General features: G+C 50.2%; 1 protein-coding gene and 1 pseudogene across 7 annotated transcripts in view; one reads left to right on the top strand and one right to left on the bottom strand.

The window, feature by feature from the left end:
* The window catches only part of LOC149340314 (uncharacterized), a 628,908-nt gene that overhangs the window by 329,190 nt on the left and 272,588 nt on the right, over nt 1-27,130 (top strand). Inside the window, exon 1 of one of the 6 annotated variants that reach the window (XM_089549067.1) lies at nt 2,494-2,599. The exons of the other annotated variants lie outside the window; for them this stretch is intronic. The gene's annotated coding sequence lies outside the window, so the exon portion shown is untranslated. Of the gene's footprint in view, nt 1-2,493; nt 2,600-27,130 lie in introns of those variants that run through there. 6 annotated transcript variants of the gene reach the window in all.
* Nucleotides 1-27,130, bottom strand: part of LOC149340316 (uncharacterized) — a 41,553-nt pseudogene that overhangs the window by 4,867 nt on the left and 9,556 nt on the right. The gene's annotated exons all lie outside the window — the stretch shown is intronic.

Genomic DNA, 27,130 nt, shown 5'->3' with positions numbered 1-27,130 from the left:
ACGACCGTTGTAAATCAGGACTACGAGACGTTAAGCGCGAATGTTTTTGTGCGTTCCGGCGGCGTTCTTCCGGAGGTTCTTGTTTGCGCGACGGATGACACTGGTTTGGCATACGGTGCGCGCGACTTGGCCTGTCGTCGTTACTCTGGTTTTGCGTGTCGCGCGGTGCCTGTTATCCATTCTCTGCGCGATGAGGGGTTCAGGAACGGTATTGAGGAAGTTAGATTTTTTTTATCATCTTAAATATGGGCCCTTTCTGTTAAGGGCAGTCAGGTGCACATAAGACTAAGTGCAGCACTGTTCCGATGTCCCGTCGACATTGGCGCGTGTCCTGTGCGCGATCCTGCCGATGACGTGCCGAATGCACACATAAGTACAGTTCAACCACGTTATAACGAAACGGGTTTAAACGAAATATTGGATATAACGAAGTAATGACGATTCCCCTTGGAAGCTCGGTCGACTTCGGCTATAGCGAAGCCACGGCTATAACGAAGCCACGGCTATAAGGAAGTAATCGCCGGGCCCCTTCAACTTCGTTATAACGTTGTCCAACTGTACTTCCTTTTTTTTTTTTTTTTGCCAGGTAATGCTTGAGAGGTAGGATTGCTACGGCCTGCCTCAGTAATTTCTGTGTGCAAGTCGTGGAGTAACAGGTGATAGCCCTTAACTGTGCTAAAGATAGGTTCTTTGCGATTGTTCGACATGCCGTGACGTTGCTTTGCCCTAGTCTCGTGTTGCCTCATCTTCTATCCCGGCTTGGGTTGGGTAGTGCAAGAAACAAACTACGGGCGCTCGCAGGCAGTTTTACGCCTGCGATAGAACAGCTGTAACTTCAGTAATCGCGCTTATGGACATTAGAAGCTCACTGTGAGTCTTGTCTCTCAATGTCAGCGCTAATAGGTCGTGCCTACACAGGCATGTTGCGCAGGACATTTGTTTGATATGCATTGTTGTCGTCGTCGTTTTGACGCGACGCGCCGCTGACGCTTTTGGTTATGTTCTTGCATGCTGTACATCTTTGCTATTGCTTTTTATCTTTCCACATGAAAGTCCCGCTGATAATTTTCTATTCTGTGGGCTAATTAGTTCTACTGACCGCACTCTCTCGGAGTACTACGCACGCTATTGGATTGTACATCTTTCTGCCAGCGTTATTGTAGAGTTCTGCCTTAATCGCCGCGTTTCCTTCTTAATGACCGAGGGTTGCTCGGGAGTTGTAACTGTCTGGCAATATTTTATGCAGGATAATTTTGTTTTGTGTCGTCCTAATAAGGGTGTAACGTATCGTGGAGCACACGTTAATATGTCAATAAAAAGGTTTACCGCAGAAACACAAGACGGACAGTTCGGCATACATCACGGTCGCTAACACAGCTCATAGCCACTATTGTAACAGTCGGGATTACCGCTAACTTCCAGACTTAGTGCTGGTATTGTGTGCCTCATTGACCGTCTTGTGTTTCCGCGTTGAACGCTTTTTAATAATGCGTCGCCAATAAGCCAAACATTCTACCCTTCTGCGTATTATTGTGGAACGTTTTCTCGCGCGCCGTTGCTCCTGGGACCGCACTGGCTTCTCAGCACCCTCGTACACTCGAGCAGAAAGGAGTAACGAGGCAGTAAGCGGTCCTCTAGCGCCCTTCCCTTTGTAAAAGGCGGTCCGCTAGAGGGCAGGCTACTCCCTTTTTACTCCCATACAGGCGTATTCGTGTCTGCTGTGTAGCAAACGCCTGCCGCTTCACTGGTCCAGACTGCGCGACCGTTTTGGTCGCGCAACGGTTCTTGTCATCACTACCACCTTACCTGGTTTACCTTCGTTAACGTTGCTGTCAATCTCCACCGTTACAGGGAGGTTCGCTGAACCCGTTACTATTTTTCTCTCGCACTAGTCTCCGAATACTTTCCGTTGATGTTTACTATTTTTTTTTTAACTGCACGATGTGTATTTCGCGTTTTTATGTGATTGTGGGGCGAGCACCACGTCTTTGTCAACCTCGATACCGCGCCCTGCGGCTCGATGACAAGCTTATCTCGCGCGCCGCCGGCGCATCCCGGCGCGCGCGCGCGCTGCGACAATGGGCGCGCGCGATTTGCAACCGCCCGCAGCCCTGATCTTGCCACAGGTGGCGTGCTTGATGGCACCCAGACGTCATCTTCAGCCGGCGCAGCTCTTTGCGAGCTCTTTGGGCAACGCGCGCTTTCTTCTGTCGTTCGCTGCCTCTGCGCAAATGGATCACCGCCGCCTTTCCATGTTTACTTATTTGCGTTGCACGACGCGCGCGCTCTAGGAAAGGGTAAATAGCAACTAAGCATAGGCTGTTTTGCTTGATCTTTTTCTTTCTGTATTGTTTTTTTTTTTCTGCGCGGAAGGGTGCCTCCTTTCTGCCTGGTTTGATACGCAGATGTTTCTAAGAAAGACTACGGGCTTCATATTCTCGCGCACGCGCGCTCCGGGAAGAGACCGCTCTCGGTAGGTGTTTCGTGTGTCACTCGTGCGGGCGTCGTTGGAAACAGCGATATCGTGCTGGACGCTGTGCCTGGTGCGCGGGTTTCCCTGCGTTGTCGTGGATCGCGCTTCCGGTTTCAGGACCGCCGAGTAAGTTGGCCGTTTTTTTTTACTCTCCCTAAAACTCCCGTGGATTAGTGAGGGGCGTGACGTCTTAGCTACCTTTCTTCGCTTACCTCTACTTCATTTTTAATTTTCCTCGCTGCGATATTGGCCGAAGGTCGGTCCCAATGCAGTGCTTTTAAGTGACTGCACTCCTGTTTCGAAATTTACTACCAAGAATACTGAGCCGAAATGCTTAATAATTTTAACCGCTCCTAGGGGAAAGGAAACCGCGGTCTGTTTGACCTTCTTGTATATATTTTGTGTTCAACTCGAGTCGTACATCAGAAGAGTGCAAGGCGCTGAAATTCCGAATAGCGCGAAGCCCCACGAAAGCGAGGAAATCGTTTTGTCACATGCGAAATACTCTCTTTCACTCTCTGCTGAGATGCAAAACATTTTCTCCCCTCTAAAAATTTCGCCATTTGTCGAGCGAGCTTCAGCTCATTATACAGGAGCCTTGGTTTCAGCATTTGGGTGCGGTTGCTCTTCGAGCGTGTGAGGTTCAGTCCTGGTGCCGTTTATCGGATGAGTTCGCTGAAGCCCTTTAGGATATCCGGTAGGTCGACATCGTTTCATGGAATGCTGACTTGATAGCGCAAGCGCCCAGATTCGTATTGAGAATGCTTTCTTCCGATCGGAAAGTAAACGACAGGTTTACCTCTGTAAGAAGTTCACTTTTGTAAGCAGTGCGCTGGACCACTCCAGATCAGTGCGCTTTTAGGGTTTCTCCCTGGACGCATCTTCATTCGCATCCCTGGTGAACTCCTGCTGTTGGTTGACCATGTTCGCGCTTTTAATGTGACACTACCAGACCTGTAGAAGCTCCGCGTGACTATTTTATCGCTATTTCACTGGATTGACCCTTGATTTCGAACTGTTAGTTTCTGTGATCGGCGCGGGAGCATCTCTGAGCCATCTTCGTTCCAGTATGGTTATAATACGGTGCGCACAAAGCAAACGCTCTCCGCTTTGTAAATGGTAGTGTGTATTTCGGTAAGGAATGTTGTGACGGAACGTAGGGGTTACTGAACGGTCGTTCTTCGAACAGCGACCGGTGTGTCACTCTCTCTTTCGGGCCGGAAAGCGTCGCATGTTAGTGTACAGTAATCGGCTGCGATCGTCTCTGTCATGTGAAGCACGCTGACGACTGTGCGTTGTCCGTGAGGGAGAGTGACGTTCTTGGTCGGTTCAGCGACGTCGTGGCAGTGTTTTCCGGGCGAACGCTTTCTGCAGACGCTTACGGCACTTACCGCCGTGAACAATCGAGCTCCTTGCTCGTGACGTGTACGTTCATCTCTCATGCCGAAATCACGTGTCCGGGGGCTTCGCTCGATCGGTTCTTTGAGGAGCGCAGCGAGTAAGTGTCGCGAGAAACGAAAAAGCTATGCACCTGGTGAACAGAAGGTGCGGAACATCGATTCAGTTGAGTAAGCTGCTCGCAACGCTGCATGTAATGCATCGTAGTGCAGGATTAATGCTGTGGCTGGTGGTAGCAGGAACTAACGGAATTGTTGCTGTTGACGCGTATGAATTATGCGTGCGCGTGAGGGTGCGCATTCCGATTTTTAATGTGTGAGCGGCTCGCAGGTGCTTATTGGCTCGACTTCGTCTCACCAGTAAAAGAAACCTCAACTGATATGTTACCGGATCTTTGCAAGTCAAACACTGTGCCTAAGCACACCTGTCGCGTGGTTTTCTTTTTCTCAAGCATGGTGCATGGAAGTTGCCAACACTGGCACAGCTTGATACAGTCGTGCTACCACTGTAGAAAGTCTCAAGACGCGAACTGTGTATCTTTGAAGTAGAAAAGAATAATAAGTAGAATGCATCGTTAAATTTTGTAACGAATAAAGCAGCGTGCGCTACTGTTGTTTATGTAGAATCCGGATAAATGGGACCCAGATACATCGAACGCACTGATTATCTCCTGAAAATGCTGCGTGAAATTATGAGAAAGTAGCGCTGTATATTGAACTGCAATTTTTCTTGTGGTTTGATATATTGAAGTGCGTGTCGTTCCCCTGCGAGTGGCGCTTCTCCTAACGGCAGGTGTGATCATTTTACGCGCGCGGGGACCAGTCAGCTACGCTGTCATGACGCCTTGCTTGCAGCGCTACCGCTTTGTAACCGCGTGAAGAGATGAACGTTGAATGGGCTTGAGAGTGGCTTTCGGTCCTTGTACTCATTTTACACGCCACCTCGCTGTCATGCGGTGAAGCCAGCCTAACCAAAGCCTAACGGCGGTCCTAGCGGGCCGTGCTTCTTTGGCGAAGGCGCTGCGGAAACCAGCTGCACCTTAGTTTTAATGAGGGATAGTTTTATAATCTTCCGGTAACTTTATTAGACATCTTGTGAATGGCGGTGACTAGTTTCAAAACACCATCCGCAGTGGCTTCGATGCGAAGCTACTTAGACCTAAGCCTACAGAGCGGTGCGTTGCCAGCACGCCGTCGGGCGACACGTCACTGCAAGGAACGCGTCGCTAGCGTAGGTGCAATGCATTCTCGATTCTAGGGTACATATAAGTCTTTATGAGCCTATATATCGAACTCTTTCCAGTCTTCTTCGACTTCGATATATCTGGGTCCGACAACCGTTAGTCCTTTTCGGGATGTAATATATATAGGGTCATCTGTTGGTCTGCTAGGAAAGGGGTGCAACAGTTAGTCCTTGGCAGCAGCCGGCAGATTATATATATATATGAACATCTGCTGCGATTTAAAGTTATGGCAAGGTCATTTGCGCCAATTAACAGTTGTTAAACGAACCCTTTATGTGCTGTTTTCCACGTCAACATACGGCTGAACTATCGAATTTCCAGCAGCCGTTTATGAGGGTTCCGTAGTAGCGCTCCTTTCCACTTGCGCTGTCTCTTCGCAGCCATGTGAAAATTTGTACCTTTGCAGGTCATTTAACCTGTCATTATTGTACAGAAACTTTCAAATATATGAAGAAATGTCGTGGTCGTTTGTCGTTTTTCAGTTTTCTTTTTTTCTTTTGCGATGGATGTGTTCAAAATCGTCCGCTTACCCCGACACGACACTATGAGGACGTGCCTTTAGTCACACCTGTTCAAAGGGTTCGATAACCGGCCGACTAAGCATCCTTGTGCTTCTGAATAGCGGTAGAGAAAATGTCTTTTGCGCCGAGATTTACCAGCACTTCGGACACCTCTTAAGGCGCGAAATGACCCGGTCGCTTCCCGCCGTGCCGTCTTAACAGCGTTTACATTAGTTTAAGTTGGACTACAAAGACGTTTGTATCGTGCAATTTGTTGTCCACTTTGTAATGCATTTTTTCATGCATTTTCGGTAGTTCCGTGAACTTCGTTGTAAGGCTTGAACATCCGTCTGTTGTCGCGGTTTATGCGGCTTATGAAGAAATGGCTCTAGCAGTGGTTGAATATGAGGGGTTCTGTGGTAGATGCCCTTGCCGTCTGTGAGCTTCGGCATAACTTTACATGGCATTGCATCACTCGAAGCACCTGCTGTAAATGCATGCCTGCCTATATCCTCCCGTACTTCGCGGCATTCGAGAATATGTGTCCGTGGGCGTTGTTCTTCAGCAAGGAAGTTGCATGATCACCAGACCAGCATTCATCATGCGCCTACCACGGGACTATAGTCGAGTACAAGTCAAGGAAAAAGCAGCTTTTCGTCGTTAGATGACCTTCTTCCAGACAATGGCGTCGGCTGGTTCTCATTAATCTGGTAGCGTGACATACTGCAGGGAGCGGCAGATGAAAGGAGACAGTTCATACCCTGCATTGGCGGGGATGGGTCTCTCCTTGCATTGTGACTGTACTGTGCATTGCCACGATAATCACGCTAGCAGGTTCATAAGAATTGGCCGGCACCATTGACTGGAAGGCGGTCCTTTGACTGCGAAAAGCCGCTTTTTCTTGACTTGTATGCAACCGTAGTAGCATCAAAGCCAGGCACTTGTCCTGATTTGGAAAAAGCCCGTCTTGAAATTGGTGCGTCTTTTATTAACGAAAATTTCTCGCGCTTTATCGCCAATGGTACGCGAGGATCAGGAAGGCTTAGCTAATGACATCCCATAGCAATTTATCTATCGGTTGAAACCGAACCAGCACTGCCTCTCCAAGAAGCACCAGGTCAGAGCCTTCACTTTCAATTTAGTTTCCGTTTGTTTTCGCCACACATGTGGTGAGGAGCGGAGGAGAAAAAAAATCTTGACGCACAGGGGAACTTACTCTGAAATGCATTGAGCACGTGCAATAAAAGGGCCCTCTATTCGGGCACGAAAGACGGGTGTAGGCTTCATGTCCTTGTACAAGTTCGATCTTTTTTTTTCTTTGTGTTAAAAATAGACTTTTCGTTAGTGCAGGAAGCTCACAGTCATATCTTTCCTTCTTAACGTGACGGAGATCATGGCGGAGCCAGCCCATTAAACCTCGGTTGGCGGGAACTTTCGCTTCGCCGGTCTGTAACCGATTCTTTTGAGACGCAGGGACACGGAGCTCAACGCTCTCAGGTCTTTCCTCTTGAGTACATTGACCTTCACCGGAGCTGTTCTTCGTAAAACTATGCGTTCTCATTTTTCTTTTTAATTCTTTCGGGCGTACATTCTTTTTCCTTCTACCGTATTCAATATAAAGCATTATAGTTTAGCCTTACTCTTGCGGTAGGTAGGTAGTGGTTGTTGCTCGGGAAATTTTTTCTATCAAGGTACTTCCAAATGAGCGAGCATGATTTGGTTTAATCCGGCGTCGTGTCCTCGGTATGTCCTTATATTACAAGTTTGCTTTCGATCGCTTTCCGCGAAACAGCAACAGCATGTGCACTGCGTAGTAATATTTATTCTGTTTGATGCAGTAGAGTTACGGTATCCCAGGCTAGCTAGTCACATGTTCGCAAAGAGATGTGGCAAAAGGCGTAAATCGGCGACGTAAAATTACTAATTTGTGAGCAAATTCCCATTGGAGGATTGTGCCTGGCTTTTGCATGAGTGTTTCTGTAACGCTGTACGCTGGTATTTGTTCTGTTTTTAGGCATGCCTAATTTCGTGCTCGCTATTACGGGATAAGGAGCATTTGTACCACAGCTAACCTTGACAGCTTTTCTTTTCTTCTCTTTTTTTTCTCAGATTGAAGGACAGAATAGCTTTGCATTTAAAGCTAGATTGACGTCTTTATTGATACCTTTATTTTTCGTTTTGCGTGTAAGCAACCTGGTTACCGTTTATTTAGGCTGGCTTTCTTTTTATTAAAGATATAACATCGGGGACAAGCAATACCCAGGAAAGAAGCTTTTTTTCATTGCTCATCAAGCATACGTTTCGAGAAATTGAATAAGATGTTAGAGGTATATTTTCAAGCGCGAAGTGAAGGACATATCAGAGGGAGAGTTTCTACACGTTAGACGCTGGCGTCCTTGTTACAGCTTTTATTCCTTGCGTGATGAAGCGGAACCATCCCGCTGCGCAGAAGGGACTCCCCTGACAAGGCGCCAGCCGTCTAATTTAAGAGGCCACTTGTTGCCATTGTTAAGTCCAAAAATATTGAATAAAACCAACCGTGCGTTGCTCGATTATTCTAATTATGATTACAAAGGTCGCAAGCGCCGCAGTTATCAACAGGTAACCCTATTTCCTGCCGCGCCTTCTGCCCACTCTTTAATTACACTGTCAGGCGGACCATGGGCAACTAACTGCTGAGAACCGGACGTCTGACCTCCGCGAAGGGCCCCTCTTGTACCGCCCTCTTTTTTTGGCAGGATGCTTCCTCGACGGGCCACTCGTGATGCGGGGAAAGCAGCTTGCCGTTGTTGCTGCCTCTTATGAAGAACTTGATTACCGAACGTCACCCGGCTTTCAAAAAAGAGTGTTTCTTGTGGAGTTTATGCACGTGTTTTTCCTTATGTTTAGGTCTCATAACACTTGTGTGGTGCAAAAATGAGTATCGTGGCACTGAGTATATATTTTTTTTTGCGCCAGGGTAGCTCAGGTGGCCTTGTGCGCGCATACACATAAAGGAGGCGGTACATAGTCGCTCATGCCATGAAGCCATTTCTCTGCAGTGCTAGTGCTGTATTTTTACACTATTCACGATATGTTTGCGGTATTATGCAGGACCTTTTTATTTCTGTTTTTATGATGCGATACTAGTTACATGCACTGTTTCCCGAATGTAATGCTCAGGTGGGTGGCCACGAGCGTAAGCACGCTGTCCTTTGTTGCACATAAGGCGCAAGCAGCCGCACGTGCTTTTACCTATCTATTTTTCGCCGCTGTCGCTGCTTTTCGGAGGGCGGCAGCTGTGTGGGTGTCTTTATCGCTGCCTCCTCCCTCAACCACGCACGTCAAAATTGCGCCCGGTCGACGTCGAGGTATGTTGGAAAATGCTGGGCAGCCTTCAATTTCCAAAGGTGGCCTCCGGGCATGCGCACTGTGGATTGCAATTGCGCTCGCGAAATCGATTCTCGGCTTCTCGTGTGGCGCTCTCTCTCTCCTCCCCACTCTCGCTACGCACTTCCATCTCCCTGTCCTTTTCAGACTTCTGAAGAAAGGGAGGCCTTTGGAGCCCTCGCTTTCAATTTCCGTTTTCCATCTCTCCTTCCCCTTTCCACCCCCGGGGCCTCTGCGGCCTGTTTCGTTTGCGTCGGCGCGTTTTAAAACGCGTGTGCGCACGCGCGGCGGGTCCCCCTCGGTGCGGCCGATTTTTTTTTTTCTCTCCTCGCTAGCGCCGTCCTCCGCGCAGGCGCAGCGCGCTGAAGGGGGTGGAGCGTTTTAAAAATGCATTCCCATTCGATGGAAAAAAGCGCCGAGGATGCAAACTTTTGTGTGTGCTCCGCTCCCGCGCGTCCCTCCACCCCCTCCTGTATCCCTCCTGCGCGCTTCGCCTCTTGGCTGCTCCCGCGTTTCGCCGTCGTTGGTTTTTTGTTTTGCAAGCCTTCGCGGCACGCCTCTCGCAACGACGCATCGCTTCGTTCCCGCATTTCTCTTTTTCTTTGTGTTATGTAATTTTATTTTCAGCATGCGGGTCTTCCTTTTCGAGGCGGTCGTTTTTTGGGGAATGAAGCGGGACAAAAGGAAGAGGCTGCAGCCGCCAAAGGGGAGGGAGTAAACAAAAAGGGGGGAAGGAAATCGCGCAGAGAGAGTGGGGAGGCCTGCGATGCCTTCCTTCTCCGATGCAGATGCGGGCCGTAATGCCATTCGCCGGAGGCCCCGAATACGTCACCTTTTCTCTGGCCAATGTCTCGTGGCCCCGCGTCTCGCTTCTACGGAGGCGCCGCGCCGGTTTTCCGTTCCCGTCGTTTTCCTCGCCAACCTCCCCTTTACGAGAAGCCCCCCCCCCCCCCCCCCCTTCCACCCTTCCCTTTTTTTCTTCTTCTGTGCATTTGTCGTGCGCCTTTACTGCCTTTTCCCTTTATTCTTTCTTTTTCTTTTTTTCAATATCCGCGAGCAGCAGCAGCAGCTCGCCTTATTTTCTGTCGTCATCGCTTGGCTTCTTCCTTGCACCCCGAAAGAACGGAGGAAAGAAATAAGGAGCGGGTGGGCGCGAGGGGGCGTTAGGGATGGGAAGGGAAGGTGCCGCTAGCTGCGCTTGCTTGCTCCGTTTGGCAGCGATGGGAAAAAAGCGGCGAACACGGTGGCCGTGGAGTGCGACGGAGGGGTGTCGGCTGGGATGCACGCTGGAGCGAGCCGTCGCTGGAGACCGCCCGTCCCCTTTCACTTCAGAAATAGGGAATTCAGCGGCACGGGAATTTTCCTCCTTTCCCGAACGCCACCATTGCGCTTGCCCTCCGCGAGCAGAGCCGCCGCCATGCTGTCTGCCTTTTCTCTCCCCGTAGCATGGGCCGCTCGTCGGGTGACCAGGCAGCGACGAGGTGGGCGATGCTGCCCTCAGACCTTTCCGTCGGACCCGGAACGGGAGAAGAAGGGATGAAAGGAGAAAGAAAATGTGCAGGAAAGGCCGGCGAGGGAGGAAGGGAGAAACGCGCGATCTGCGGAATGAATAAAGTGCGCTCCGTGTCTGCGAATGAAGGGGGACCCTGGAATTGCTTGTCCGTGCGGGTGACGCGCTTGATTGGAAAAGTAGAAAACCAAAGACGGTCCCTCCTCTTTCATGGGCGCTGAAGGCGAGTGGCCGGAGCGAGGGCGGCCAGAAGCCATGCTGGCTGCCCCTGCTCTTCGCGCAAGGCGCAAGAAACGCACCTTCCGGCCTCCTTTGGCGTCCCCTTCACGGCCCGCTTCGCTAGCCTTCGGTTGGCTTCACCTCATAACTGTGCAGATTGCGCTCATTGTAGAGCGCGGCTTCTCATTCTCAGAGAAGCTCGGGAAAGACCGCCGGGCTGTCTCTTTGGTTAGACTCGTGGTAGGAATTGCGTGTATTGGGAGGCGCCCTTAAAGATGGTGCTTGGACGCAAAATTTAATATCTTACCCCCAAGGCGCCTGCAAGTGCTTTAGTCACTTGTACAGTTATCTGTGGCGATTCCCCAATGCATCCCAAATTGTTCTTTTCGTAAAATATATTTTTCAGTTTTTGTTAGCATTGTTGTGCTGAGCTTAGATCATGCTAAACTTGCGCTCAAAGGTATTTCAGTTTATGTTTTACGTCTCACCTGTGTTACGTAATGGTTTATGGGGGTTTAACGTGCCAAAGCGATCTTTTATTAGCTAGCGCGAATAAAACAGCGGACAGAGAAAGAGAAACAGACGGGACACACGCTAGACATCAACTGCAGTTTAATACACATTTAAGAAAAAGATTCTCAATACTCCAAATCACGTCTGCGCATGCGCAAGAATCTCAACTTTGTAAAGATCACTGCAAGGCGACGTGCCGGGTTTTTTGCTATATATGACAAAATTTTCTGTCTTTGTTTCTCTGTCTTTGTCGGCTCTTTTATTCGCGCTAGCTAACATGTCGCAGCCAGTGCACCTAGATCTGCGCTCATTGTCTCCGTCGGTGTTCAACGTAAACGGCAGAGCACGATTCGCATAGGCTTCGTCGAATTAGTATTGTTCCAATTTTGACTAAAAAGTGATGTGCCGATGCCTGCTTTTCGTTCAGCGATGTCATTTTAAAGTTGTATTTTTTTGCTGCTACTCTTTCCATAACTGGGCTCGTGGTTAAGAAGAAAATTGCTTTCCAAAGCTTTACCTTCTTTCGATTATGCCGCATGCGCAGTGCGACACTATTCTCGGCTGTCCACATGGATAAGAGACGGTAGATGTCTGTTTTCCTGTTCCTCCGTTGGGAACCTTCTTAGCGCTCACGCAGGCAGTCCGCGTAGCGAGTTAGCGCGAGGTGGGGCTCAAGAGGCATTGAAGTAGCGTTCTTGTATGCTCTTTTGTTTGCACGAAACATGGAAGAACTCGCAAAGGGCACCTATTCAGAGGTCGCTCTTTCCACACGGCAGCGACGCTTGCTTGTCTTACGGAAATCGCTAAAGTCTCATTCTGTATCTTGTTTCTACTCGTGCTATCTCGCATTGCCGCGTGTTTTCGCAACAGTACAAAGTTTCGGTCCCCTCAATAGCGCAGGGCGAGCGAGGAGCAGCTTATGAAGAAAGGATAGGAGCTACACAAAGCACGCGAGACGAACCCGGCGCGCAGAGGAAAACGGCACAAAAAGGACTAGCAGCGGCTCTGCATACTGAGTTCGTTAGGGACGGGTTGGCCCGGATATCGGGGCCTTCGCCGGGAAAGAGAAGCGGGAAGAAGGAACGGTCAACGCGCCGAGGGGTTGTGACTCAGAACGGGGGTGCCCGCGCCTCGCTGGAGACGTACGAAAGGGGGGAAGGCCGGCTCTTCGTGCGGGGGCGCGAAACGAGCTCCTCGGCGGTGCCGTAATTACGCGCCGGCTCGCGCCGTGGGCGCGCATGCGCTTCCCACACGGACCCATCGATCGCCTGTTTACTGCGCTTCCTTTCTACTTCCCTCATTCTCTTTCCCCCCCTTCAAGCTACCGACCAAGTCTGCGGCACGCTCGCTTCCATCGCGCGGTCTGAGCATTCTAGGGGTGGTCATGCAAAGCGGCCGCCGTAGTCGCTAAATGACCGCTCTCCTCCTTTCTGCCCGCCCTGCTTTCTTCTCCTCTGTCTGTCGTCGTTCATTCCAGCTGCTGTGGTCTCAGCGAGGGGGTCCCGGCCTGTCCCCGCCGCATTGGGCTCCGGCCAGCTCCCCGTCTTCCGGCAGCCTCGCTGACCACCCTTTCCTCCCGTGCCGATTCAATCCGTCACCGCGACGCGCTCGCGTGATTAGTCTGAGCGCCCAGGGCGTCAGGAAGGGCGCCAGCGAGCAGAGGAAAGGGTGTGCTTCGGGGCGATGAGTCCCTTTTGCAAACCTGTCGCCGGTTTAGCGCCAGGGCGTCCCCGTGACGCTGAATTTCTTTTGTGGTTCATATCGGCGCGAAGTCGAGTGGGAACGCGGATGTTATCTCGGCGACTTTGCAACTTGCGATTATTTTGTGAGAGAGAAGTGACAACTTGGCATATGCGTTCACAACGCCTGCAGTGCTGGTTGAGATCCATAGGTTCCACTTCGCGAGGAGGAACTTGATGCGAGCCATCTCGCGCACAGATGCCAACACACACTCTAGGTACTGTGCAGAATGGCTAGAAGGCCCATGGGCCTTCCCTGCTTAAGTGAACAGCGGAAAGGGTCGCATGCAAACAGATACGAAGATGCGAGCGATTCAGGGTACGTGTTACTGGCTAATTCAGGAAAAGTTTCAAAAGGAACGCAACGTACCATCGTGATTTCTATCCCCTAGTTGCTCCTTTGAACAACGCATAGTCGGATACAACTGAAGAACTAAGTTAATTCCCCTGAAAGGAAGCCCTCCAGTCAATGGTGTCGATGGGGTCTTATGACGTCGAGGTTAATCATTTGGACCTGCTAGCATGAGAGTGAACGTGATGGTAGATGAAAGAGGATTAATCATAGCTTAATCTGATTAACCGCGGCGTCGTGAAAATTAGTCGACGGCATTGGCTGACGAGCCTCCTTTGAGGGCATTCACCCCTTCGCTTCTGAATTGTACTCGACTATAGTAGAGTGAGCATTCCTTTTTTTTCACAGCTATAGTCGAATACAACTCAAAAAGATGCGGGAAGCGCGCATAAAAGGATACACTACAGCTACCGGCGTCGACCGATTTTAAGTGATGTCAACCTGGAATGAAGCTGCGATGACGAGGAGAATACTAGAGTTTTTTAAATGTCCAGAACGTGTTCTTGGAAATGATTGAAGGTAATGCGAGAGAGATTTTAAAGGTGGGAAATGCATGATAGAAGAGTTTTTTTTTTTTTTTTTGTGCCTCTAGAGGATATGCACCAAGAAGGGGGCTATGTGTGAAAGAGTAATACGACGTACGACGATTAGAGAGTTGGAAGCGATGGCACGCCTTGATTATCACGCGAATACCAACAATACTTCTAGAGTTTTGGGTGCTGGTAAAATCTGAAATGAGCGTCTGAAACGGCATCAAAAAACGTTGTCGAGTCAGATGAGTTGATAATATTGCTGTTGAAATCTATCCCGAAAGCTGGAGTTACTTTTTTGCTGCGGGAATAGAACGGTATAATGGTGGTTTCCTTTGGGTTGATTCGCAAATAGTTATTTTGGCATCAAAAAATAATTATCAAGTACTTAGCACTTACGTGAACGTGTATAGACAGCCAACTTATCATTTATGGTAGCGGCGTTATCATCTCGCGTTACTCCTTCCGAGAATTGTTTAATTACTATCTCGGCGTTCGGGTATTAATCATCGGCCGTTTTTGTTAACTTTAGTTGTTTTTTTTTTATGCATTCGACAGCTGTCTCGTGTTCTCCCTCTTTGTTTTATTCTCGTAGACTACATACGAGGGGGTACCCAAAAGAAACCGGACTTATTTTTGTTTGAACTTATTTGTTCACATTTTAAGCACAGACCTTCAGTCTCCTTCAAAGTAATCCCCACTTGCAATGATACGCTTGTCGAATCTTTCATTCCATTTTTCAAAACATTGTTTAAATTCATCTTTTGTGATGCTTGACAGTGCCTCCGTCGTTTTTTTCTCCACCTCAGCAACATCAGCGAAACGCTTTCCATTCACCTATATTTTCATTCTAGGAAACAAAGAAAGTAGCACGGGGCAAGGTCGGGAGAGTATGAGAGTTGAGGAATAGGGGTCATGCCATTTTTGGTCCAAAATTGTCGTAGAGACTGGGCTGTGTGAGCAGGGGCATTGCCGTGATGGAAAAACCAGTGACCCGACCGCCACAAATCTGGCCGCTTCTACCGCACACTGTTCCCCAATCTTTTCAAAACATCCAAGTAGAAAGCCTGGCTAACTGTCTGACCCTGCGGAACAAATTCTCAATGGACGACTCCTCTCACGTCGAAAAAACAAATCAGCATTGTTTTGAGGTTTGGTTTCACCTGACGAGTTTTCTTGAGGCGAGGTGAATTTGAAGTTTTCCATTGGCATGATTGTTGCTTTGATTCAAGATTCGATTCAGGAACACTTCAGTCGTCCCCATAGCATCGTCCTTGTACGTCTTTCTTAATATTTCAAGAGTTTCCATTCAACTTTTTCCGAGCAAAAATCAGAATTTCACCGGCGCGCGCTGTTCACGAAAATCAGCCATTGCAAAAACGACGTTAACACAAAACAGTCGTCACTCTAAAACTCCGCCTAAACTAGTCTGACCTCCTTCAACGACGGCACTCGGCTAACTGACTCTGGAATGTTCGTTCTATGCGCCCCTAGTGGCAAAACGCGGTACCATAGAAGCTTTCCCGACCAAAAAATTTAGTCCGGTTTCTTTTGGGTACCCCCTCGTACGTGGGAGCTACTGTGGCGCGTCAAGAGTAGATTTGGTCTGCTTGTCCCGCAGGGCGAGTAAATGGGGAGCTAATATATTCATTGTATGGTGTGAACTACCTTAGTGAACTGCTAGGTGTCACTGACTTGTGTGCTTCGCGGTGAAGCATCTCACTTTCTTGACATTTTCTTCCCTTTTCTCTCTCATGGCGTCCGACGTTACAAAGCGCTGTTATGGGGTGTAGAGTCTCGGAACGAGGCGCTGAGAAAAAAGAATCAAAGGAACAGAGAAAGAAATAATCGAAGTTATTACAGGAGGAGGGATGCTTTCCCTAATTTTTTTCTTCAACGCCTTGCTTCACATTACAGGAAGACGTTTTAATGAGGTCTCGCTAACCTTACAGTTACATCAAATGCGCCAAGAACGCCTATTCTTTAACTGTAAATTTCGTGCAAGATTTCGTAAAATGTTAAGAACTTTTCACGAAAGTAATACCGTCAACAAACGGGAAGAAGCAGGCAGGTTTTTTTCTTCGATCCCACCATTGCAAAGGACTGACGCTCATCAACTAAATGAACGAATGGGTGATTGGTGACTGACACAGCTCCATCTCTAACACAGACGGAAATCACGCGCGCATCCGAGCGCACCAGACCTTGGACTTAAAATAAAATTTCATCAACAGTTATTTTCAGGAACAGGTTCAACACTGTATGCATATCATATGTGCTTAATTTCGAAAGTCTCTTCCCGTTCTTCTCTTTTTTGTGCTTCTTAAACTCGGCGCTTCTGTATTGCTTTGCGGCGACCGACACGAGACCAGGCCTAGAATGCGAATGTGCGGCTGTGTGTTTGAAAAGGATGAGCATAGATTCTTGTTCAGGGATTAAAGAAATGAGAGCGCATGAAAAAGAGTGGAGGAGTCACTGACTTCGTTTCCTGAACCACTACATGCGACATGTCGCATGGAAAAAGCAAGCTCAATGAACATCTTATTCGTACGTTTCTGTATGTTTTAGCGGCTCTCAATGGCGAAAGATGTGGAAACGCTGTCAATTCGCTTGACGATGTGCCATTGTGCTCCCCACTGCGTTGTTAAAGGAGGTGGTTTTTGACTATAGGAATTGTGCCTTTCTATAAATGCTACGGGGGCTCCCTCGCGACGCAAACGCCACGGCAAGAAAAGGTTTTCCCAGATGACAGGGAAATTGGTAAATGGGAAGCGTTGCATTGCCTGCCGTTCCTTACTTCGTTGCCGCCCTTTCTAACACACCGCGCAGAAACAAGATTTGAAAAGCACAGAAACAAATAAATGGTCGGTAGTGTGGGTCATTCGTGTGTTAGGGCTTATATTTGTACCTTCTTCTTTTGTCTGTCATGTTTAATCTGCCCTAATCACCTGAAGGAACCAGGTGTTGTATACGTAAATAATTTATATGGAGTTAGATTCCCATTTCAACCTGTGCCCATGGTCAAGAAACACGCTGTAGCAAAATCTCGGGATAAAAAACGCGGACATGGAAATCTTTCTACATGGTTCCTTTTTTATGCTTCGCATGCAAAAAGCTGCGCTCCCGAAGCCATGTTACGAAGGTACTACATGGAACCCACTATAAAGAAAAAAGAATTAGAGGTGTATTAAGCATATATACGAAGGCAGGATTATCAGGGATTAAATAAATGCCAGAAGCACGTTATGGCGCTTCTGGCATCTGTCTACGTTTGATCGTCATTTGAGAGGGTTCTTGAAACTAATTTGCATATACGTAATGGCTTTCTTCACTTGTTTCAAGGCGCCGCGCTGGCCCAGTGGTTATGGCACTCGGCTGCTGACCCGAAAGACGCGGGTTCGATCTCGGCCTCGGCGGACGAATTTCGTGCAGGCGAAATTCTCGAAGCCCGTGTACTGTGCGATGTCAGTGTACGTTAAAGAACCCCAGGGTGTCGAAATTTCCGGAGCCCTTCACTACGGCGTCCCTCATAGCCTAAGTCGCTTTGGGACGTTAAACCCCCACAGATCATAAACCATACCTTGTTGTTTCCTTTTAAACGTTTCAGTTCATACGCTCGGACGCTGCGAGCGTTTATTTCAGCTGTTATCAGCAGGGAGCCGTGGCATTTTGCGACATCCTTGTAGCTTCATACACGGCTTCTTTGGCGGCATTTCGATTGCTAGTTGATGGGTGTTCATTTCAGCATGAATTCCGACAAAGAACGAACAAGAAACGCATCTTAAAATCAAGCTATTGTTCGGTTTCCAATATTAGGAGTGTTCGAAACGGAGAGTTGTGGGCAGGAAAGGGCTGTTGTATCTGCGAGAGAGTTATGTAAATCTGAATAGCGATATCCGAACTTTAAGGGCTTTACTGGTTTTTTCTTCTATATTTTGTAATAAAATTTTTGCTCTCGGCTGTCTTTTCTTGGGAGGGTGGCTGTTTAGCCTTTTACAAGATACATCGCTTAGCTGCGCCTTATAGACCGCGCGATACTGCATAGTTGAAGTTCATGGCGCAATTTCTCCTTGTTTTATTGTTTATTCTCTGTTTGGTCGGGAAGTATTTCAGCATGTTTAAAAAAGAATAGCTCTTGGTTTAGTTCTTATTCACGGCTTTCATTATTTTCGTTTTCTGTTTTTCTCTCATTGAAAGCTATTCCACGGAGAACACGATCCATAGCCACGGCGCCTGACTGGCCACCGCCCGTTCTGTGCAGCCGCGCCTTTGAAACTTATACGGTCAAATCTTCGCATTGATCGCGTGTTCAAAACAAGAAGCACTCTGCCTAGCATGGTCACTCCTTCAGCCGGGCAGCAGTTCTGCAGATACTGTGTGAGCCGCACGATGTGTATGTGGAAAGGGTGCTTCTTGAGGGCAAGGGTGATATGTGAATATTACGCACCGCTTCTACTGTCGTTGTCTTCCTTCGCTGCCTATCCCGATGGCCCTGGCGACGAACGAAATTTTCTGGGGCCGACGACGCGCCACAGGTGCCGCAAATAATGTGTGCGAGCATGAAAATATCTGCGATGACTTGATTACTGTGTGTATGCACGGTGGGCATCGCTATTTAAGATTCCTTTGGTTGGCTGGCCTTTCTCTTCTCGTTTGTCTTCATTCGTTGGTTTTTGTGAGATCTCGCCCTTATTGCAGTAGCATAACGTGCATAGTAGCGACCGCAAAATAATTGTGGTTTGGGGCCACGCAATTAACCTTTGACTGGGTCTTCGGGGAAACGCCGGCCATATACATTCTAGCTGGGCGCGTTTCGTTGCCTGCACCCGAAACGCTGGGAGATTTGCGAGCACCTACAGTTCGGCTTGGGCACGGGTTATTGGCTCTTCGAATTCCTTGTTTGGCAGTTGGTTCATGGTCGTTGGTATTTCTTTTGAACAGCGCGATAAAGACATAAGGTCGGGCCCTATCCCATCGTACGGCTACCTGTTCTTGTTCGTTGTTTTTCCCGTTTGTTTGTTTTTCTCTCTCGCTGTTCAATGAAATGACTATGCTCATTAGGGAAGCAACATTTTTCACTGATAACAAGTCATCTGACCGTGCAATTCCTGGTTCCACCTTACTGCCCCTCAGTGTCGTCCGATACCCCGCACCGTATCTCGATGACTGTGGCGTTCGGATGTGGTTGCTACTTTTGAATGGAGGCGAAACGCGAAAATTTCCCTAATTCCTTGATTTAGATGCACGCTTCATGATCTCAGTGGTCGAAATTACTCTTTTGCATTCTTGTGCGGCTTGCCTCGCAGCCCATGGTGTTGAGGTGGCGTGTAAAACTCCGTTAACTGGCCTCAGGGCTTAACTGAGGTTGCCAAGCTTCTCCCATTTCTCTTCTTCTTTGCGTTAGCACCAAGTGAGCAACCCGTCTTTTTATTTTCCCCGTCTGTGAGTTATTCCGACGTCTTCATCGCTTTGAATCTCACGCAGCGACGCTCAGCCGGCCTCATTCTTATGCCGGAGGCGGAGAAGCCCGAGCCCCGCCATCTTTCTTGCGATGCAGGGAGCCGTCGGGGATCTTTCTCCTCGCTGCCGGGGCTTCCGTGCTTAGGGTAAAGTTTATGAGCGTCGACGGAAGGAAAGGCGCGAAGGAGGAGGCGGAGCAGCCGGCGATGAAATTTATACGGCCTCCTTTATTTCTCCCGTGAAGACGCGGAGATATATTGCGGGCGCGCGCAGGCGTACGCTCGAGATGCTTCTGTTGGCGTGCTGCTGCGTGCGTGGGAGCTCGCTGCTTGTCGGCAAAGCCTTCTTTGCAGGAGCGGCTCTTTCTTCGTCCTCCCTCTCCTTCCTCTCGCTGCTCTTTTCGCGGCGACGGACTGGGAGCTGCTCGGCGGGCGTTTCGCGCAGCGGCGTTTGTTTCGAGGTATAATCTCCCGCGCGCAGGCGCCGGACCCCCCCCCCCCCCCCTTCTCGCCTTCCACCGGCGTCGAGAAATACGCCCGCAGCTGAGGCCCGGGCCTCGCTCTGCGCGGTTGGTGTATATTCCGATTTTTATCGCGGCACGCGGATCCGCCGGCATTTCCCGCCACCCCGCCCCCTGCTGAATCCCACTCTTCCGCCTTAAAGGTGTCCCTTCCCCTCTTCTCCGTTCTCTTCCCTAAGCCCCGCTGAAGCTGGCTGTTCTGCCCTATTCCTATTCTTTGCTTTCTGTCACTTATGTGTTTCTTTTCTTTGTTGAGACCCGTATTTCTCTTCCTTCCTGGCAAGTATTGTGCGAATCGCTCATGGTTGGTTCAAGGGGAAAAAAATCAACAGAGTTCCACCGTTGCTGCTGGGAACGTTGCGCTAGGCTCCTCGTGGTTGAAAGAGATGGCTTGCACATATATAGAAGGTGCGCTATGGTGGGCGTCTTCCTTCCTTACTGCTTACTGTATTTTTTTCTTTGCTGCCGATGGTCTTCGCGCTTCTCCGGCGACTTTTTTCCCAGTCGACGCGTGTACGCTCTATGCGATGCGAATCACAAACAGCGAACTGCGCGATATAATGACAGAAGAGAGGGGAGGGGGATGCAAAAACATACGAAAGGAAAGGTTGGCAAGTAATCCTTGGGCTCTTTGTTGACCTCATCTCGCGCCTGGAAAAGGCGCAAGCTCCGCTAGGTGCAGCCGGGTCCGGAGGAAAGCCTGAGAAAGCGAAGCGGCGTATCGGCGTGATGGAAGAACAAAGGAGAAGTGAATGCTTCGGGCCCTCGAGAAAATGCTCCGGCGTTGCGCAAATACGGAGAGCCCGCCTTCGGTGCTATAGCGGCGGCGTCCAGCCTCTCCCTAATGCGCTTCTGGCCTGTCGTCCTTGCGCCGCTCGTCGTTGGGCTTTCCTCGCCTCTCTCCTGCTCCGTCGCGTCTCGGCAGAGCGCGCCGACGATGGTAGCGCAGGCAGGAGCGGCATAAGGCCGCGAACGGTGCTCCCGTTATTCCGACGCCGCTATATGGATGCGTCGCCCTCTCATGCGCCGCCGCCCAGAGAGGGGGCTACTTTGAATTTTTCGCCCCACCTCCGCGGGAGGGAAGCGCCGGCCGGCGTTGTATCCTTTTGTCTTCACCCTGGCGGAGAGGGGGCTCCTCCCGTCTGACTTTCGCCGCTCCGCTCTCGCGCTTCTTAGCACAATGATGGTTCTTGTTGTGGAAGCGTTTTTAGTTTACTTTGTTTCTTTCGTAATATGCTACTTCGAGGCTTGCCGGAGCTCGGCGCCCCATACACGTGTGCGCGTGTGCGTGCGCGTGTGCGTGCGCGCGCCTCTCAAAAGTGACGGGCTTGCAGTCGCTTACGTATACGCAGTTATTTTCTGTTGGCCGGTCAGCTCTCCGTCCTCTACACGCATGAGTAGGGTAGAATGAGTGAAAGAAAGATGGTAACGAGAGCGGGTGGCATTTAGTTTAACAGTTGTTGGAGGTCTGAGGGGCTTTGAGTGCTGCCTGGCTTTGAGATACAACGTTGCAAGAGTTATGATCCCTTAAACAAGGATGAAACTGTAGAGAAGAAGTCAGTTTACGTATATGATATTTTTCTCTAACCTTTGCTGTTTGTGCTGTGATATTTAGGTGGGCTTAGAGGGCAGAGCCTGTTGAAATAATGCTCTGCGAATTTCCGGAACCTGTTAAGCAAAAAGGTCGAGTGTCTTTGCGGAAAGGCTAAGCGTTACTGTGGAGCGTTTAGACGTCATTGCTATTATGGTAATTTAGCCAGTCGTGCAGCTCCTTTTTTGAGCAAATAAAAAAAAAACGACTGCAAAAAAAAAAAAACATTACGGAAATCTGCATGCGTTTGATTTTTTTTTTTCCCTCGTCTCTGGTAGGTCGTTTTTTCGAATGCGCACTCTAAAACAAATCTTCCCCTCAGCAAACGTGTGGACTTAAAAACGGCTCAGCGGTGTCTTGCTTTAAATCTGAATTAGACATGCATGCTGCCATCGTCGTTTCTTTTGTCTTACTTGGGGCTATGTGTAGTTGGTGTAATTGTTGACGACTAATATATCGCCTAACCTCGAACCGTAACGGTTGCATAGAATGTCCAGCGGGTCAGACAACCATACGAACGTGTGGAAGGGGTCACTTTCGCTAGTTAAACGGAGGGTCAGCGTTGCCGTTCTCGTTTTCGCAACCCAGCATGGATTCGGGGCCCACGGAGATCAGTGGCGGTGGTGCTTAGCGCTTCCATAATGAAAAGAAAATTTGGAAGGTGTGTCAGCCGTCCCAGCTGCGTTGTTCAGTTTTCTGTCCCCGAAAGCGGCCGGTGGAAAGGAGAATATAAAGTTGGGTGTTGAAGCAGGCAGATAAACAGGATGAATGAGGGAGATTCTGTCTAAAAATTTTACTGTGTACAAATATAAATTCCCACATGTACGTGCAAAATCTGCGCACTGGCGCGAGAACGCTTTTCCCAGCGAATATCTTGACTCCTCTCGTGGTCTCCTGCATGAGCTTTCTTCGCTAGATTGTGGCATTTATTTTACGCACAAAGCGCAGCTGAGCCCCAAGGTATGCCGACAGGGGACAGGTTGCCGTGACGGTTCATTTGCTCGCGCGCTCTCGTGCCGCTGATTCTAGCTCGGATCTTCGGTAGGCCTCTTGAGGGCTGCGAGAGTGCGCGCTCGCGCTTGATCCGGAACAACGCGCTCGTCGCGTCTTTGGCGGCAGCGCGAGGCCGCAGCTGGCTCTCCGTAATGGGAGAGGCGACGTCCGACGCCAGCACTACGCGGCTCATTTCTCGGCGTTCTCCGATGGGGCGCTCGCAATTCCCCGTTCGCAGCCGCCGTCGACTGCGCTGGACGGCGTACGCGCGATCGCGACCCGCACGAGTTGGCTGCGCTGCTCGGAATTCGTGGGCACTGCGCACGCACCGCAATCCATGCCCGCTCGCACTTCGTCGGGGAGTTGGGCGAACGCTGAGGAGATGGAGGAGGAGGAAAGGCGAAGGGAAGCGCGGCGCGCCCTCGTTCGGGAAAGGAGGCGGCGGGCCATCTCTTTTATTTCCTGCCGGTGTGCGACCGGCCGGCTGCCGCACCGTCCTTCCGCGCCCAGGGAGACGACGTGTCCCGTTGTTTCTTCTTGCCTTTTCTCCCCCTGCATTTCCCTTCGGCCGCTCTGGTTTTCTCGTCCAGCAAAAGAGCCGTTACTGCCCCCCCCCCCCTCCCCTCCTCCCATCTCTCGCAGGTGATGGAGCGACGGCCATTGGCGCTGTCTTATTCCCTCCCGGTGTCATTTGTTTGGGGCGCCCCTTTAATCACGGGACGGGGCCCGCCAGGCGGCGCCGCTGCGCGGGGCCGGCCGCCTTGTAAGCGCCGTCATAATTTAACCCTTGGCACTTGAGCTATGCGGAGCCGTCGTCGTTCGCGGGACCAGATGTGTTCCTTTCGGGGTCGGCGCAGGAATCTCCAATCTGGGCCGGCCCTCCTACAGCCGGGCCCCGTGTTCGTGGCGCCTCGCTGTTTCTCAGTGGTCAGCTTTGCTCTTCCGAGCTTTCCATGTATGGGCGAAGACGGACCGGCGGAACCGGTCGAATGTACTGCAGGAACGTACTGCTGGAGCCGATTTTCATGGGCAGTATGTTCGTGCTGCTTTCGTAGCTCTATTCGCACTGGCTTCAGTGTAATATTTCCAGTCCAAACGTGTTCCGTTCATATTCCTGTTTAACGCTGGTGTTCCCGCAGCTCCGATCACGGGCTGCGTGTACGTATTTGAATAACCTGGAAAACGCCATGTCTGTTGGCGCCCTCTGTCCCATTGGCCTGGCATTCCTTTCCGCCCTGTTCCGCCGCATGCGGTAACCTGCATCGCGCCTTTACATTGGCGCCCTGTTAGCGGGAAGGGATCAATGGCGTCGAGAACGCTTTTTGAAGGACGTGTATAATGGCTCTCACCGGCAGCCTTTATTACTAAAGCCCCTGGAAATTTTTAAAGTAGCGACAACCTTTGCAGAGCGCCGCCTCTCCCTCTCCTGCGCCCGTCGCCTCTTCCCATTGGTCGATGGTTTCGCGCGCAAAAGCCCTTTAAACCTGCGCTTTTCGCCGCCGCGGACGCCATATTGTCCGCTCCAACCGCGCACCGTAGGTTCGGCAGGCGCCGTTGCCGACACTGCGCTTTTGCTTGCTGTGAAGAACAGCGGCTTTTGTTTTGCTCGGAACGTGTGTCAGTCACCTAACTTCAAGCCGTCTATCTGTGCGGCATGACGAGCAGCTGCGCCTTCGGGTGCAAGAACCGTCACGACGGTGGAAAGCGGTTCTTCGCGATCCCATCATCGAAAACCGACGCGGGCCGGAGGAAGGTTCGGTTACACAAAACTGGCCGGGCGAATTTTAACGCAACGCCATCGACCAGACTTTGCGATGTAAATGACGTGCTTTCAATAGCTGCTGAGTTTTCCTTTTTTTTTTCAAGCTACGCTGTGCAGTGGTTTGTTCGCGATCGAGCGTATGGCCGCAGTAAGCTCGACATGAGGACGCTTGCGTTGAGCGCATCGTGATTGCACGCACGCAACCGTGTAAGCGTCTACCGGGGCGAAGGCTCCCGATCGGCTAAGTCCGAACAGCGACCGCGTCTACCGGGCGGCAGGGCCGCGCCAAAGACCGCCAAACCGGCAGGGAGAAACGGGGCAATTTCGCGGCGCTTAAGATGCGAGGCATACGTCTAACTGTAGAGTGACGTTCCTTAAATTTGAGCGCATGCCGCAGTTAGACATACATGCGTACTATAAGCGCAGATCAAACTGCGCTCTGACATGGTGAAGCGCACGCGTTACATTCTGCAGTCACGCGCATGCGTGCGTGTACGTTATATATATATATATATTACAGAAAAATCAAAAAGAGAATTATCGCGCCGTTACGCATCAAGGCACCTTAGGCACCGCTGGTGGAAACACCAGCTAGCACGCGCTGGCTTGCGTTTACTCTCGAAATATGAACAGTAGCTGTGGGTAGGCGTGACAGTGCCCATCGTAAGTGCGTCTACCTCGCGGGCCGGGCCGGGTTCGGGCCTATCGAAAAAATCTGGCCGGGCTGGGGCAGGTAACGAAAAAGGTTGACGGGCTTGGGACGCGTGAATAATAAAGGCGCGTGCAGTGCTCTAATAGCGACTATACGAATATGGAAGATTATCGGACAGATGTGTTAAAAACGAGGTAGATTTTGCTTCTCACTAAATGACTGATGCCGATGAATCATTTACGAAGAACTTCATTATCCCATTGCTGGCAGGCGAAGGATATTTGCGAGGTAGGTTTTCTCTTCACTAAGTCACTATTCCAAAGAAAATTTTAATGCCGGAGTCTATATCCTTACAGTTCATGCACGCGAGAGAACATTAGGGGAGGCACAGATAAGTACAGACGTAGCGTGGCCTTCATACCGTATTTCGAGTACTCCCTCAAGCGTCTAACCTGGTCCGCGATACACTGCAGCAGACCAAAACCGAGAGCCACTAGAAGAGCGGATGAACTACAGGCGTTTTAATGCCTTCACTTGCAGGTGTCTTTTCGAATATCAAACCTGTGCATCCGTTGTAGCACGTCCAGCGTTCCGGCGGGGACGGTCGTTCTGTTTGCATACTCCTTTTCACCAAAACGGATCACCGCCAATTCATTCTACGGCCTCGTGATTCACGGTCACGTTCAATGCACGCCCCACTCTCGATGTCAAACTTGGCACGCCGCATAAAGGCCGGCGCACCCGGACACGGTGCGCGTGCGGCTCTACCAAAACACTCCAGCTATGCGTGCTCATTTTTGCCTTTAGACGATTCAGTGAAGCATGCAAATCTTTCTCCTAAGTCACCGATGTATTTATGCAGCGGAACGCACGGCTAATGCGGCGGCATAGAGAAGAACTCGGCAAGTACGGGAATCCAGAGCAACCAATTCAAAAGGGGCGTTAGTTCCTTCGGAGCGGGCTAGAGGTCGCCACCGCAGTCACATGAAATCACAAAGAAAACAAAAGTCGTTCGCCCGGCGCGCGGGGGAGGAGGAGCGAAGAGGGAGGGCGACTTGTCGCTACTTTAGTTTTTTCAGGGGCTTTATTTATTACGAATTCACTTAAGACCTTCGCGTGTGTAGCTCGAGCCCGCCCGGAAGCGTATCTCACCTGCTAGTTCGACAGCGGCATTACGCCCAATCGGCGTCAAATGAGGGGGCACCCCTTAGCGAGAGACGACGATGCCCAGGCGTGTTCTAATGCTGTGTATTTTTTATTTCCTCTCTGCTCCCTTTCTCTTCCATTGGACACTCCCTTAGTGGTCCATGCCCTCGCTGTAATAACTGTTAACGGGCCGGTAACGATTTGTCGTGGTCTTGAGCAATCTCCTCCAGCGGAGTGGCTCTCCTATGTGCCTCGCGCTGCGGGCGCGTCCATCCTGAGCCGCCTGATGATTGTTCCCGTACAAGGGGATCGGTCGTTGCTGGCCCCGAGCTGCGTTTATCTCCCTGGTCGCGCGGTGCACGACGGTTATGAGCGCCGCTCTCCGCATGAATGAGAGCATCTCCATAAAATGCACGTTCGTCCGCCGCCGCCGCTCGCTGTTTATGATATTGGCCGGTGGTTTTCGCGTTACCCGCTCCGCTCGGCCGTGGGATTGCCTGCCTCGTAAAAAGTGGTGCGCGACCGCTGTGCGCGGGGCGTTGGCATCCACTGCACTGGGCTTTTCCCACGTGTGCTGGACGCCTTAGTTTTTTCTCACGAGCCGATGTACGCGTGCGCTCATTTACCGGCGAGAAGTAAAAAATGCTTTCGCATGCATCGGCCGCCTTAACGCGAGTTGTTGAGTGATGGAATTCAGACAAGCGAGGTACATACTTTGCAGAAAGACCGAATGGGAAACTAATACTATGGTGGGACTAAACAAAAATTAAAACAAAAAGTGTCCCGGCCCATGCCACTAAGTATAATGGGCTTAATCCAATACGAAGTAGAAAATTTGCAAATAATAATAAATATAACTTTGCATAGGAGAAAAGAAAAGTAATTGGTACCTCCTCATAGCCGAAGCCATTGCAATGGCTGTTGAGGAGAGTTGTTGCACGATGAAGGTCAGTAATGATTCTTCTTCTCGGATGGCTTAGTCAATGAAAATTAAGAGATATATTAAGCATGATGAGAAGCCAACAGTAAGCCCAAGAGAGTCGTGGTTCAAGCAGTGGCATATCAAGCGAGTTTTGAAAGAAAGGGAGGCGTTTACGCCTTTTTCCTGCGGCTCTTTTGAACCTTTGAACTTCGTGCATATCTCTACTAACTGCGTGGCA

Source organism: Amblyomma mixtum, chromosome 6, assembly GCF_055824585.1.
Source record: "Amblyomma mixtum isolate Tamu chromosome 6, ASM5582458v1, whole genome shotgun sequence".
Classification (NCBI taxonomy): Eukaryota; Metazoa; Arthropoda; class Arachnida; order Ixodida; family Ixodidae; genus Amblyomma; species Amblyomma mixtum.
This window is presented reverse-complemented; position numbering and strand designations above follow the sequence as displayed.